Raw genomic sequence first — 17,642 nt, forward strand, 5'->3', positions numbered from 1 at the left:
TTTCATTAGCCGGAAAACTACCTGACTTTCGTCTGCCCATGGTAACGACTCAAAAGCGCGTTATTTAAATATAATATCGCACAATGAATATAGCAGTATCAACTACAACAGGCACTGTAAATATAAAAAAAAAACATACTGTAGGTTTGATCTCGGCCCTGGTATCACCTCAAGAGGTTAGTATTAGCCAAGAGGTGCGGGTCAATACAATATTATCGGAGGGATGTATCCAGGACCGATATCAAAAAGTTCGATGTTGTTTAGATCATAACTAAAACTAAAGACTTTGTAAAAGGTAAAATGCATATCAACATGGAATAAGCATTTATTATAAAACCAAACTTTAGGAAAGTTGACAGTGATGATTCCATTTATATAAGTTATAGCTCCTTGTAAGAGAACGAAGCTGCATTTCTCATGGGACTGAAGAGCCCTGGTCCATTGCTGTTAAATTGAATGGACAGATCTACAAAAGTAGCTGTTGGCGATGCGTCAACCGTGATTGCAGCTATATGAGTTGACTCTATGACTTCAACAGCCTGGCTCAGGTATTCACCACTCAACTTCTCGAAATCATCGAATCAATAGGACTGTGTAAACGGGACTGCAGACATTTTCATTTTCTTCTTAATGGGCACACTATTGGGCAGGTTGCTGTAATTATCAATGAACTGTATGATAGTGTGACTGGTGATTTGCATCACTTCTAGATCTATTGGCTGGAATCCTGCCTCAAGAAGACTGGTCACTGTTTGGGTGTGTGTCTCTTTTCTCTTTGATCCAAGCTACTGTAACAATTTAGTGACATTACAGACTTAAAAATTCTATTTATATCAAACAAAATATCGGAAAAACTTAATAACTATAAACAACTTCAACAGTTTTCATTACCTTCAGCGGTCATTTTTTACTATGAAAAAATGACAATTATAACAAACCGTCATCCATCTCAAAAATCCAAAAACGAAATACATGTACAAATACAAAGCAGAGCAACACGGACCTAAAAAAGATAGAGGTGGATCAGGTGTCTAGAAGAAGTGAGCATCCTCTGCTGAACTGTCGCATCTTGTTTTTGCCAGTTGGTTGTCATATAATGAATTTTTTGGTCTTCGTCTCAAATATTCTTTGTAAACAGGATGCATTTGATCAAATGTATTTTATTTTTAAAAAAAAATTATTGCTTAAAAGTTTACACTTTTATACTTTATAAGCTTCCAGGAGTTGACATCCAGTCTGTTAATAATGACAGACTGCTTAATTTTTATAACTCGTCCGTTCTGAACTTTTAAAAGATTAAAAGTTAAGCAGTCTGTTCTTGTTAACGGACTGGATGTCAACTCCCGACAGCCTTTTTTCAGCGACGGATTTAAACATATTGGGCTGACGTACAAAAAAATCATTAATGTAGAGTGACTTACTTGATCCTATCTAGTCAGTATCTTTCAACTTAATGAAGTTTTCCTTGTTTAAATCTGTTTCTTTTTTTCTTTTCTTCGCGAAGACTTCCAAAACAACCTCTCAGTATATCTGGTTCTTATTCGGAAACGTCTGGTCTTACCGACGTGGAAAAGCTTATATATTTAATTCAGATGGCGAAATTGCATTTCCGTACATACGTTTCCCTCAGTTTTTAACCTGGTTTTCCGATAATGCGGTTATTGAAATGGTGAAAATGGGGGAGGGGCGGATGCCAAAAGGGTACCCCTATTGTACGGATAACTTTTCCTACAGTTTTCAAGATAGGAAGTCGTTGTTTTGCAGATCAATTGTAGATAAGTTAGAGATTCTTATATTACTTGGATTTTTAATTTGATAATTTATGAATAATATAGCAGCTGTTGAACTTATTTTCACGCAAAAAACTAGTATTGCATACAGGGTACCCAATTTCTGAATGGGTTATGTTTTATTAATTCAGGGTTAACAAATTGATAATTGATACTGTTCACACAAAACAAAACCCGGTTTGTTGTCACATTGGCAACTTTCCTCTTCTTCTAGCGATGTTTTTGTTTCTGTTTGTTTGGATTTTCTTTTCAAAGAATTCTGAAGTTTCCTTCTCTGAAACTTGCATGAAACGAGATCCTACCTCAAAATTCGATAAGATGCACTTTCATCTCTTCTGGGACCAATACACAGTAATTTTAACATTTATCGCAGAGTTATTAACTCATAAAAGATTATCAACTAATGTGGTATCAGAATAAACAGTAATAAACATCATTTTTGTAATTTAATGCACTGCATGTTGTAGCATCATCCGTATCTATAATCCGTGAAGATATGGTTGCAAGTTATTAATCAACACAGATTTAATTAGAAAATGTCTAAGTTTATTATCATTCTTTTGCCTATGAGGTTAATTTACACGATCGTAAACTTAGAAGACAAAGCTACTTCACCTTCTTTTTTGAGGAAATTCTGGCGAAGTCACCGATCACAAAAGACTCTATTGGGGTCGGAGGGAAACAGAGGTATCTTTTTAGGTATTGATATGGTTTTCTGTAAGTTTTATAAAATTAGTTCGTTAAAGCAATATAAGCCGTCAAAACTATTAAATTTGGGGCCCCTTAAATTTGATCTAGAAATTGGTAAAAAATATTTGGATGCTAAAACATGCTTTATCGATTCATTAATGACATGATGTGTATTTTTGGCATGTAAAATTTATGAGATAAATACTTTTAATTTTTCCGAAATCATTTCCGTATGCTGCAATGATTCATTCAATTGGCAATTCAAATCCCAAGCCCCAATATTTCAGGTAGGCACAAAAGTTCTCTGGAATAACGCAAAAGTGACAAAGATATAATTGCTTGATAAGCAAGTTCAATCATTGTTTTGTGGACAATGACTCTCAATAACTATATTTATTTAGTTGTATTCCTGTGATAAACAGATCTAAAGATGAATCATGACGTTAACAATAAACTCTCTAGAATTCTGCATTTTTAGAGTGCAGTTCAATGCTTCGAACTATGGGCTTTTCATACTTTATTGTATCCAAAGGATTTGGCTATCGATCAACAACGACGTAAACATTGTTTTAAATATCAAGAGAACTTTAAAAGATAACTCATATGAAATGAACTGTATGAAATGTATACGAATCGGTTCTTAGATTCTTTCAGTCATACTACAAACTTGGATGCCTACACATTTACACAACAGTGCACCTTTTGTTAGTAAATTGGTTATTGATTTATTCAAATACTATATTACACTGAATAAAGAGAATACATCAGAATATGTTTTGGGAACATGTATGTAATCTTGCTCATTTTTTCAATTATTTCAATTATTAATTTCGTGATCTTTTATTTCTTCATTTGCATTCAAACCTCATAATGTCCAAAAATTCAGAGTACATAACCAGGTTATTTTTGGAGGAAAAATTATTAAAAATTTTTAAGGCATGCAAATTAAAAATGTCTTAGAATATATTTTCAATTGAAATTATATATCAAAAACATTTTAAAAAGTATAGCTAAACATGAATATATTATAATTTTGGAATTACGAAGTGAAATCCACCCATTGCGGACGTAGGAAACAAATAATAAGGTAAGATAAAACTATAGAATCAAAAATAAAATTTAATTTTTAAGAAGCTAACGGCCTATCTACTTCATTGACAAAAATCGCTAAATGTGCTGTAACAGGCCATAATGAGAAGCTTTTCATTTTCCTCTTAAGTTATATACAATATTGATGTAACTCTCTACCTACAGTTGTCTTTCGTTCCTCGTTGTAATAAAGTAGACGGATTACGCGGGAAATATGGCCTCCAGAAATGGGTATAAAAAAAACTTCTAAACTATAAGTGACTTTTTTTTACCATTAAACAAAACGAATACTAAAACGTCATTCAGCGGTAAATCTAGTGCTCATTCGGGTTGACATGTAATAAAGTTACATAATTATACATTGCTTCGACATAAAACTTGCGCTCTTTGTACTGATTAACCTTACCTTCGACAACAATCTGAACAAACAAGTCTTAGACATCGGTAAGCCAATGTTTACAAGTGTAACCCCCGCTCTAATTTTAATGTACAAAGTAAACAAAGAGAACATTAAACAAAAAGTTGACATGGAATTTCTTTAAAAAAAAAATCCCACCACATGGCTTGCCTAAACAAATACAATGTAGTGTGTTAAAATTTTACACAGCTGCTATTAAGCACCATTATCAGCACTTACAGTGAAAAGTGTGGATTTTTAAGATGTTATATGTCTTATCAACACATTAAGTAAACAAATATTTACTTACGAGGTCTGTCTGTAAAGGACTATGTGCGGTATGGTCAAATATCTGCCCCCGATTTCAACCAATTTTTAAATAGTATCGTATAAAAATCAAATCTTCACAAGTCATTGTATAGTGGATGCCTATAAGTTTAATCTTGATTTTAGTCATCATTGCTCATTCGCTGTTTATCTATGACGTCACGCAAATGACCTAGTTCCCGCAAATTTGCAAACAAATGAAAATATTCTCATTTTTGCTCTATATTTTGCATTCGGAAGTATAGAGCGCAGGTCTGCTCAAGTGCGATTTTAAGATATGTTTTTCTTCAGATAGTTATACACATTATACTAAAAAATTGTACTTGAGCAAGCCTGCGCTCGATGTTTCCCAGTCGAAAAACCATCGGAAAACACCCATATTTTGCTACAAAACATCAATTTATCAAAATAATGCAATCTTCGTGACGTCATTTCTACATTATGACGTCACTGTGGTGATAACCTTTTACACATTTATTTTCAATATGATTTTAACTATCTTTCACCTTATTTTTACAGCTCTTTCAAAAACTTTGATTTTGGGGGCAAAAAATGCATAAAACCGCACAGTCCTTTCGTAATTTTTTTTACTTATTTGGGTTGATAATTAACTAATTAAATAACGCCAATAGAAAAAATTATATATATTCCGATAGGCATAATTTAGTTTGGCATATTGTTTATTATATCTAAAAACGATTGACATCTCACTCGATAAATCGGTACTTAAGCACAAAATATCGAGCCCATGATTTTAAAATAGTAGTAACAACTGATAGCTTTACTTGCTTAGATTGTCTTAATATCACACCAAAATACATGTAGTTCCAAATTTGTCTTTTCTTTTGTACTTTTGTTTAATTTTTATACCCGCACTTTCTAAAGAAAGTTCGGGTATATTGTTGTTACCCTGTTCCGTCCGTCCGTCTGTCTGTCCGTCCGTCCGTCCGTCTGTCACGTTTTACTTTCTCAAACTGCTCTTACATCTTATAAACCAGCAAACTGAACTCTTGGAGTTTGATTTGGGGTGTCATGTTGTTTTGTAAAAAGGTTTCAAAAATTCTCTGGTAGTCCTGGGAGTCAAATAATTGGTAAAAAATGTCGTTTTTTCACAAAAAACCTTCTTCCTCGAACTCCTTCTACATTTTTAACAGTAGACAAATCACCTCTTGGAATCTGTTTTAGGGTATCCTATAGATGCGCAATAAGGTTTCGGAATTTTCAATTTTGTCCTGGGGGTCATTTAATGGCTGAAAAATGACGTTTTTTTGCAAAAAAAACTGGTTTCAAAAACGTCATTTTATTTTGGCAGTAGACAAATGATCTTCTAGAATATGATTGGGGGTGTCATATGGAAGTGTGATCAGGTTCCAGAATTTTTTTTTTCTTACAAGGATCAGTGGGCAACAAAAAATGACGTTTTTTTGCAAAAAAAGTATGGTTCCCAACTTTTGGAGTAGCTACGTCAACCCTTGGGATATAATTGGGGTTGTCCTATAGATATGCAATAAGGTTTTAAAAATTTTAATTTCATCCAGGGATTCAAATAGTAGCAAAAAATTGACGTTTATCACTACAAAAAAAAACATAGATCCCAGAACTCCTCTTATGATTTAATGGATAGACACATCATATCATCATATCTTTGGATATGATAGGGACTGTTCTATAGATGTGTAGTAAGGTTTTAAAAATTCAAATTTTGTCTAGGGAGTCAAATAGTAGCAGAAAATTGACGTTTATCACTCCAAAAAAAAACATAGATCCTAGAACTCCTCTTATGATTAAATGGATAGACACATCATATCTTGGGATATATGATAGGGACTGTTCTATAGTGCATTACGGTTTTGAAAAATTAAATTTAACCCTGAGGCCCATTACCTACATACCGTTTGATGCCCTTTACCTTAAAGGATCAAGAATATATATGGTTAAGGGGTGGGGATCTCAACCGTTTTTGAGATATTTGTGCACTTCCTGTTCGAGGAGGGTCACAACCACCCCCCGGGGCCCATGACCTGCATACCGTTTGATGCTCCTCGACACAAGGAACAAGAATATATTTGGTTTAAGGGTGGGGATCTCAACTGTTTTGAAGATATTAAGGGACTTGCTGTTCGAGGGGGATCAGGACCACCCACAGGGCCCATGACCTACATAACATTTGATGCCCCTTGATATAAGGAACAAGAATATAATATATATGGTTTAGGGGTCATGATTATAACAGTTTCTGAGATATATGGTAATTTCCAATTCCTGGGGGGTTGGGATGACCCAAGGGGTCAGATCTAATAAACCTTATATATTGCCAGTAACAGTCAATATATGATTATGAAAACTCTATATCATTATCTTTGTCTGTTTTCAATAGAATCTACGATTCTTCCCATAAGGTTCAATGTTAGACCCCACACCCTTTTGTAGTATGGCTTACTTATCTTAAATCACATCAAAAAATTGTCAAATATATGACTTGGAACCCGCACCCCCAAACAAACTCAAATTTAAACTGTCGCCCCCCCCCCCCCCCCCCCCCCCGCCCCTTTGGAATTTGAAATTACTTAATTTCATTTTTGAGATTTATAAACAAAATGTTTTTTTGCATGTGTATACACCTATTTGGGGCAGTTGTTAAGTCTCCTACACAAAGTAGTTTCATCGGCTAGGAATTACCCGCATGGATCAAACACTACAAATGAATAAGATAAAATACATTATTATTTCTAGTTCTAGAATGTCAGGGTGTTTCCAAGAGGGCATAACCTATATACAATTTGATATGCAATGACACAAAGAGCAAGAATAAAATTATATGGTTTAGGGATGAGGATCTCAAAAGTTATCAAAATATACAGTGTATCATCATTTCCTATTTCATAAGGGGGGGGGGGGGGGGGGGGGGGGGGTTAAAGACAACACCTGGGGGTCATGTACTTTACAGCATTTGATGCATCATAATGACATAAAAAGATATTTGGTATTTTCCTGTTTCATGGGGTCAGAACAATCCCATTTGATGCATTATAATACATTAAGAAAGAAAGACTCCTTCCTTCCTATTATAACTCATTATATAAAAATGATAAGTCTCTACACTTACTTATACATGTAATACACAAATTTAATACGAAATTGTTACAAGGTCAATATGGGGTCAACTCAATACTGTAAGTCTGACAAATGAAAAAATAACTTTTGCAATTAAAATGACAGAAACTTTGCAAATGTGATAGGATAGGTGACGATGATAAACTTATCTAAATATTAAAAGATGATGATACAGTATGCTAGCTAAGGGAGATCACTTATTTAGAAAGTGAAAGTAATAGTTATGTACATACCGGTGTCTCATAATATTGTGCTACTATAATACTCACTATACATGTATTATGCATACCTACATTGGTCAACATCATAATGATAATCCAATTAGAGCACAATATGAATCCCTTTAGCTGATCACCACAAAAGAAATGTTTATGCATGTTAACTAATCCTTTTCTTCATTTGAAAAGCACATACATGTATGTACATCAAATCGAAGAGCTGGGTAAAACTAGTACCAGCAATTGAGACCTGTAGACCTGTGTTGTGTACATAACTTCAGACAACGATCAGTTATTTGTAACATGCTTTTTTTTTATGACCTATTCTTCAAAACCTTTTCTGCATATGAAAAACACATACATGTATGTATACCACCTGAAACCCATATAATCGAAGAGCTGGGTAAAACAAGTATCCGCAATTGAGACCTGTAGACCTGTGTTAAATTATTGTGTACATAACTTCAGACAAAGATCAGTTATTTGTAACATGCATGTATTTTTATGACCTATTATTCGAAACCCTTTGCACTATTTTATGAGGAAAATAACAGCTTTAAGGTGGTGCAGGACACCTGCATATTCTGATGTATACTAGTACTTCCTATTGAAATAAACAATAAAGTATAAATATAATATTTTCCCCCAAAATAATGTTACCTTACGGGTTAGAGCAATTATGGGTTCGAGTAATTACAAGTCTGTAAGGGCATTGGAGTCCGAGGTGTATTTTTGGTAATTTTACTATTGATTTAAATGAATTTTCATTGGGGGGAGGGGGAGGGGGAGGGTCTGGACCCATTATTACCACCCCTTTTCTAAATCCGTGCACACGATTATGTACATGTAGGCACACAGAAGCAAATCTAAAGCCAGCAACCGAAGCGGAGAGCGGGCATAATTTAATTTTGTTTGTAATGATTATATAGACCAGTATACTTTCTATGACATGAAAAGTAAAAATTATTGATGAACTTAAAATTCACATGGAAACAGTTCAACCCCAAATCGCACATAAAGTGCTGCTCATGTGTTATTATCATATGGGAAGGGATCTCATCCTTCAGTTATGAAAATTATAATTTTTAATTGTATTACCGGAACTTGCATATGGCCTTCATTTTTAATTAAACTGGTACAAAACAGTGTTATTTAGGGGCAAACACTTAGTGCGGGTATTACTGTCTAATGACAGCATCTAGTTTGATTTGGAAATAAATTTATTTAAATCCCTCGCATCTTGTTTGAGAAGTGAGTACCTTCCGGGACAGCTGATGCACTGTTAATATTCTTTGCTCTGTATTTATGCTTTTAAAGATGTTTAGGTCACCTGAATCACTCATGTGACCTATTGCAATTAGTCTTCGTCCGTTAATTTTTTTTCCTTTGAACCTTCTTCTTGAAAACTATAATAGCAATTAATAATAAGATTGTTTGTTTCTTGTTGTTTTGAGTATCTCTTGGATAAGAAGAATCTAAATTGTGAAATTTATAACCTAACCACCCCTTATGCCTCATGGACAATGCCAACTAGGCAAAAAGAGCGAAGTTTTCAAAAATCTTCTTCTCTGCTTCTCTACTCTAACACGTGGGAAAAAACTATAGGTCTCCTGATAATGTTCATGAAGCCCTCGATCAAATTTAAGAAATTCATGGCCCCTAAATCAGTGATTCAGTACCTAACATTTTGCCCAATTTAGTCATACAGAGAAAATATATAAAATCCTAGCAATTTTTTTTCTCTACTCCCCTATGTACTGGAGAAAACTACAAGCTTGATTTTGATGTTCATGAAGCCCTTTAAGGTCTGTAGCTCTCGGTCTGAAAATATTCGGATGAACAGTCTTAGAGCTACAGTTCCATACATGTTTAAAAATTGCAATTTTTGGCGCACTAAATCTTAGAGTTAGTTTAACATACTTCATTTATAACCAGGTATAAGAGGAAGTCTGAGTCAAGTAAAGTGACAGTAAATTGCCTGAAGAATTTAGTGGTACTAATTATTTCCGAAATTAGAGGATTCAGTCCTAAACTAAGTAAACGCAAGTTTTTGTGCGTCGTAAATTGCTAAATTGCAACAGATACGGAATTGTAGCTCTCGAACAGGTCGTTCATCCATTTTTTTTCAGGCTAGGTGCTACAGACCTGCAGCTATGTTTCATGCCAAAGGGCGGGGTCAATACGGTCATATAGAGAACATATATCGAGTTTTAGATAACCTTTTTTACTTCCAGAGTAGTTAGGGATGAAAATGCAAACCTGAGACTCCCGGACAGGTCCAACTATGGGCTACGGTACTCAGGTAACTGTCAAGGTCCGTGGGCCAAAAGTTCATATTTTTATATATATATATATATATATATATATATATATATATATATATATATATATATATATATATATATAGATATATATATATATATATATAAAAACAATGTTTGGGTTGCATTTTAAGTGTTTCTTCCGGTGAGTTTTTGATACGAAAGATTTTTAGCACCGAAAACATTCCCGAACGTTTCGGACGTTATATATACAACAAATAAGTTACAATGTATTCAGATTTTTATGCATATAAAACAATAACAAGGAATGTCACGGGATGAAGCTCTACCAGTCAGTCAACTGAAATGTTACTTAAAGATGACTTAGATGTTACTGAATGGCACAGCTATGACCAATCAGTCACCTTTGCAGATCTCTGTTACCTTGCAGTTGACTGAACGGCAGAGCTTCATCCTCTGTGTGTGATTTGGCCTAGATTTTTATTTTATTTTCAACATATAAAGATGAGTTGGTATCCATGCCCCAAGTACATGTGGTTTACAAATCAAAATAAAACGAGTTTTGTATCTTGTTTTTGATACTTATGACTATACATTCATAACAACGCATGGACACAACAAAAATGGGGGGGGAGGTGTGAAACATTTTAGCTAAATTCATGACTTTATTCCTTTAAGAAGGCTGGAAAATTGTGGCCATTTTTTAAATATTTGGATCTCCTTTTAAAGGAGAACTTTGTATAAATATTTAAAAAATATTAAATTTTTTATCTAAAATATAAAAAAAAATAATTATTAAAAAATAATTTATGTCTGAAAATACCGGTTTAAAATTTTAAGGTAAATATTTATATCATCTATATTCCTTAAAAGCTGTTTATCAAAGGTTTGATACCACCAAAACTTTCAAATTGTATTTCATTTCTTTTATGGTTTATATCTGAATATTTTTTGTGTATGTTTAATACTCTGACCATTAATGCATAAGAGTGTAATGGTTTTGTCTTTAGCTGTGAAGTTTGATACAAGTAAAGTAAACAACCTGTTTAGATGTTCATGAATTCGTATTTAATTGAACTTATAATTGACTATCCAATCAGAATAGAAAATCTTACTTTCGTACAAACAATTAAATAAAATTAAACAAAGCTATTATGTTAAAAATATATATTTGTTTGAGCCATCATGTTAAAAGTACATTTTACATATGATCTTACAAATTCATTCTAAAAACAGACGTTTTAACAAAACTTAGATGTTTAAATTTTTCGGCAGGCACCCATATGCATGAAAACGGTTATGGGGCCCGATATCTGTAAGAAAATGTCAATTTTATTTCGATTTTAAGAATGGAAATGTCGTTCTTCTGATCCATTTGGTAATGGGTTTTAGATATTTAATATTGTACAGAAATAGAAAATAAAGTTGACAGTTCACATCTGAATTGTTGATGAACCCAGCTGCTCTAATGGAATTGGTCAGAAAGATGTGTAAAGAAGTAAACAATTTGTGTACATATACTTGACATACAACAGATGTCGTTATTGCAAACCTAAAATATTATACAAATACATTTAACAAAAACCCAAACACCCCTTTTCAAAGCTCAGAATCGTCAGAAGTGTGTCAAATTTGAAAGTTCATCTTCTCAAGAGCAATCCTCTGTCATTTTATATGAGATACGGCGACAGTTCCAAAGTGAAATCTACTGTTCTTTCCCCGTAATGACCACACTACACATGAAAGAGAGTAATCTAGCAAACATTTATGGAAAATTACGCTGGGGTAGGACGCATGTCGGGAGATCGCGCCGTCGATCCATGATAGGTGTATCGCCTGGCAAATAAAGCGGAGGGGAAATCGATCCCCTCGTATTTTTAATGGCGTAAATATGGCTCAGTTTAGATTCATAATTACATCAAATACGCGTTTTCTCACAGCAATTTTTCATGGTTGATCTTTTTAACGAGCGCTTTGCATCAGCTTTCCAGTTCCGGATGTGAAGAATTGCGCGAGGATAATCCGGAAGTAAAGCTTGCCTGATTTTATTAGAAAACAATTGTACATAATAATCAAGTTTCCGGAATGATCGCTGTATGTTTTTAAGAAAGCAAGTTATTTTTAACTTTTAATTGTTTGATAAAGTTTTACACAATTTTACACAATTTTGAGAGGTATTTTTCCGTCCATCAAATTTCAAAGCGAGGGAATCACGGAAGAATAGTAATCATTTGAATAAAGAAAGGAGAGTTTCCTCATTTTCAAGCCAAAGTGAGAATCATCACGCAGTCTTTCGTTTGTTGCGACCATTCATTGTGTAATTGGAGTTTGGTAAAAAATTCAAAATATAGAAAAAAAATCACACAAGTGAAATAACGCTAGCCTTCTATACAGAGGGAAATAGAACTCTTGTAATATTTTTCTTAAAACAAGACTTCGTATGAGATGAAACTTAAAAAGTAAAAGTTGAATCTTTAAAAATAACAATGAAAAATAATATATTTTGAAAAGAAAAATAAGAATTATGCAATCTTATGATTCAATAGAATATATTTTTTGTTAAAAGAAAAATACTAAGTGTACTTTTATGCATTTTCTGCAGGGATGGAAATATAGGTCAGAAAGTGGATTGAGCGATTTTTTTCTTGGCTTATACTTTATAAGAAATACCTTGACTTCTTGATTTATATCGTAGCATACTGACGTATATCATATTGAAATCATTTAAAGTTTTACAAACAGATAAGCATTGTTGTCAAAACCATTTCAATGTTTTATTGCCCCTGCAGATACTATAATCGAATAATTGCCATCATCGCATTAGAAAACGTCCGATTTACAAAACATTTTGACATCTGTGGCTTGCTATCATTTGATTTAATGCTGTTATTAATTTCTTGCATATCAATTTTATGTTTCGCCTGCAAAGCGCTTGGAGAACTATACATGTACCAGTATAAATATGTCTGTCTATAAACTAGCTCTGTTTTGGACGGGGGAAAGTATATCTTTTCTGCATTAAGCAGGTCACTTGTGTCCCTTAAACGACCAATGTTTTCATCGTCGCACTGACTGTGTTGGAATAAAAAAAAATAAGTACCAGCTGAAGCCGTATTTCTTCAACAGAGTAGATTTAGTGGTTTTTTATTGCATGTATAATATGGTCTTATATTGAACGTACATCAGATATTTTTAAAAAAGAATCTTCTCCACTCCCATACACATTTGAGAAAATCGAAATTTATAGTTATGATATCCATGAAGCCCTCTACCTAAATCAAGAAATCCATGGTCCTTGGGTCAGGGGTTAAGGTCCTAAGGCAGGGCAAATATGGTCATATAGTGAAAATGTATTAAATATTAAAAATTTTCTTCTCTACAACCACAGCAGATGGAGATAAACTGAAGGCATACTTATGAAATTCTTCAAGCCCTCTACCTAATTTATAATACTACAATGTAATGGTAGGACCAATATGGCAACATGGTAAAAATGCATTGAATTTTATATTTTATTCTGTACTTTTATTGTCGTGGGAGATAAACTAGTAAATGCATTGTTACATGAATTATGTACAAAATCTTCTATTCTTATATTGTGAAATTTACTGCCCATGGGGCAAGAGTTGAGTTTTTATTTAGGTGGGTGGATGACAAATATTTTAGTTTCGGATGAGTATTTTGACTCAAAAAAGGATGATTAGTGCAAAAATGATACCTTCTAACAGCTCAATCTATGGGCTATGGTACACAGGTGACCGTCAAGGCCTGTAGACCTCATGTTTTTTATGTTTATAATATGTGTAAAATTTTGTTACATTGTAGTTCATTTTTTTGATTTTATGAACAAAAACGATTACGTTTATACAGCTATTGACATATAACCAGATATACATGTATGTAATTGGTCCAGTCATGATAATATAGGCATTCAACACTGATCAAATTAACCTTTCAAAACTGACTTCTTACACTTTTAAACTTTTTAAAAAAACAACATTTAATCAAATAATTTTACCAGTGTAAAGCAGTGTCCAATTTGTACTTCTGAGGTTGTTAATAAATGCGTTGAAATTTCAAAAGTAGCTACATTGAAAACACGGACTGACGTATTATGCGCGAGAGAATTTGTTGTCTTTCAGTAAAACGAAATGATCGATACATTACGTACTTTCATTCTTTTATATGCATATGGGTGGTTTAAAAAAAATTCTGAGAGATCTGTTTACATGAACAGTAGAATGCTGTCTTTAATGCTTCACACGGCTATAAAGGTAAAGATAATTGCAGGAATAGTACATGTTAGTATGATTACTGCAGTGTTTCTCACCTTCATTACCATCAAATAAAGTATTTATTGTTAAGGTAATGATTGAATTGACATTGTATTATTAATAACAGGTAATATATGTTACTATTTTTTCTAGGAACAGACGGTCCTGATAAATATGTTCATGATTTCATGATTTTCATCTGTCATAGATCCTTTTCACGAGTTTACTATGCAAAATGACACATCCATAATTTAAATATATTTAAGGGAGCGAAAAGTTGGCATCAATAAAATATAATAATTTTTGCCCAACATATTTCAAAAATGCAAAGAAATCTCGACGTTTACACTTGATAACGGATTATATATTAAGCTCTCACCATTTCTTTGACCTTGTTAGGGTTTTTCAAAGACACAAAATTGTTCGAGATAGATTAATATTATGACAGGTTGATTTATTTCAAAGCAGAAATTGGTTAATTAAGAATCTGTAGTACAAATTTTGGAAACTAGCACGTGCTGGACCGCGTCATTACACCTGGCTTCTAATCAACGTCTAATCGACGTCTGTAAATACAGCCCGCGCTATAAATCATTTCCGGTGTTTGGAATAATCAATGGTTCGAGTTTTATTTATATCTCTCTGGTAAGACTAGCGAAAGTGGGTCTGAAGTTTTTTTTAAGGTCTGTGATATCAAATAGAGATAGTCCAGATTCCCTCCTATAGCGATGTAGCATGGTCACACCTTTTTCCTTTTCTCTGGCTCTCGATTTTTACTAACGCTTCTTTTTTCTGAATCATTAGTTCTCCGCGAATAGAGAGAGGACCTAACGTGGGTGCACTAATTATGAAGACAATATGATACGGAGATTTAATGATAGTAATTTATATTTAACCATTGAACATTAAGATTACAGGTAGTTGTTGGTCGTATTCAGATCAAAAGTCGCAGTAACTAAGGACGTTTTTTAAACTGCCGACGAGATTCGGGCTTGCGTCATTATTCCATCCGAAATGTTTTCCTGGCATGTTTTTGCCTGGCATTATAATCCTGCGCTTTAGTAACCGGGTTTAAACATTGTTGTCGATTTTTTTGTTTTGTTTGTTTGGTTGTGTGATGAAACTCATTATGTCTGGAACAAAATTAATTCTACGCATAGAACTTAATAGTGCAGAAAGACTTTGTCCTTCATTTCTCTAAATTCAGTCTGTAGCTTGAGGCATTTCATAGACATACTGGGTTTTTTTTTAAAGTACTTTTATCAAATAATTTTTTTAATACAGAATTTGTTTATTCCGCTGTAGTTTTTTTAAGTAATAGCTTTTTGAGAATGTGCAACTGAAAAAAGTTAGCAGTACATAATTTGTTGGTTTTTATTTATCAGCTTGTATTCATTGATGCAATACCATTCAGATTTTATTATTGGACATATAATTAGTATAAATATATATTATTGGTGTTTATTAAAGAATATTTTGAATTCTATAGCGTCGTCTTTTTTTCATGCCATCATTTACCTTCGAATTCATGGTCTCTAAATTAAAAGCATATGATCATTTGGGAAAGTGAAACTCTACCTTATATATTCATAAATAAGACACGATATAAAACGTTGTTGGTCACGAAGATGCAAGTCGCTATATTAATAAACCATATTGCAAAGATGCATGACATATTCTAATTTAACTTGAGTACTCGGTTACTTGCTCCATTGCAATTTCAATGAAGATTGAGGTTGTAATGCTTTTAACCTTTCCTTATAATTTATGTGTCTGAGGACATTCGTATAGTTAAAAAATGTATCATACATTTATTTACCAACATTCAATATCGATCCTTCGAATGTTCTTAGGTCATACACCCTTCTATCAGGGTTGTTTTCTTTAACATTAATGATCATATTTATTTAGAAATGCTGAGCAGAGAGAGAGAGAGAGAGAGAGAGAGAGAGAGAGAGAGAGAGAGAGAGAGAGAGAGAGAGAGAGAGAAAAGAGAGAGAGAAGCAAAAACCAAATATCAGTCAGAAATAGACCAAAAGTAGCAGTAAACATGGACAGATGAAAACTAGGATATAAACTCTTGTTGAAACTCTGCTTTGTTTGACGTATATAGTTGGTTCATCTAAGCAGAAGGGCAGCAACGTGATTAACACGGCTTAAATCTATTTTGGTGAATTCTTAAAATATATTCACAAAAACTGCATTTTTGAAGAATAGCAATATCAGACAGATGCTCATTTTAAATGAGGACATCAAGTTCATATTCCATTTTTGCATATTAACAGTTACTGCTCATAGTCGTTAAATAATATGATGATTTTATGTATTAATGATTTGCCATAAAATAGCTTCTTTTATCAGACCATAGAAAATTAACATGAATACAATTTTTTTATAATTAAGTATGAAATATACATGTTTTAGATCAGGACTGCGGTTTTACAAATGAACTTAGTACGACTAACGACTAAATGAATGATTGCTAACAAATCAATCGGTATTTTAATCAAATGATTGCAAGATATGACAAATACTTTTACATACATTTTGTTCGTTTAAGGTATCCGATCAATAATAGCCCGAGATTCAATGATTCTGGATGCATATCATATATGTATGGCCTGTTCTTGAAGAGTTACCCCCTTTGTTTTTTTTATTATCTATTAAAATCAATTCTAAAAAATATATCCGGTATAAAATCTGTTTTCTGCAGTTTATCTATTCCTAACGATTAAATACATCTTTCCACCAAAGCATTTATTGATATCCTTTGTATTTACTTTTTTCTTTTTGAAAAATTTGCTTGTCCCCATAGACCTTAATGCAATCTTCATTAAGTAATTACTGTTTAGGTAATTACATTTTGAAAATTTCTTTTGTTAAAACCTTTTCTACTCTAAATGTTTCGAATAAATGTCAGCGTATTTAATTCAACACAGATATTCAAGGTTAGAAAATTTGGTCCTAATATGGATTGTGGATACATGTACCTTAAGATCTTTCCAATAGACTGAAAAATATTTACGACTTTCCCGTAAGTTATTTTATTAAACACATCCCATGAGATTATTGGAGATACCACTTTTAAAAAGGATTTCTTTTCTTTTTAATCGGATTGCCTCAAACATCTAGTATGGATACCACCCTTACAATACCTGTCCAATAATTCACATGAAATGTATATACTAGACCCTAAAAGATTTTTTTTAAAGCAATCAGGGCTAGAATTACCACTTGAGCATGTTATTTTGGGGTCTAGTTTCCCCTTCTCCTCTGTTTCTGTATAAGGGATGTATCACTGTGGGATGCCATGTCGTAGTTTTCCCCCTTGGCGCCATGTGGTGGTTTCTTGTTCTAACTGTGAAGGATAAATTGAGTCAGGTGTTAATTATATAAATTAAAAGGATGCAATAAAAGTTTGGTGAATTTTGTTATATATTTTTATTACATCCAAATTCATT

This window comes from Magallana gigas, chromosome 5 (genome assembly GCF_963853765.1).
Source record: "Magallana gigas chromosome 5, xbMagGiga1.1, whole genome shotgun sequence".
Classification (NCBI taxonomy): Eukaryota; Metazoa; Mollusca; class Bivalvia; order Ostreida; family Ostreidae; genus Magallana; species Magallana gigas.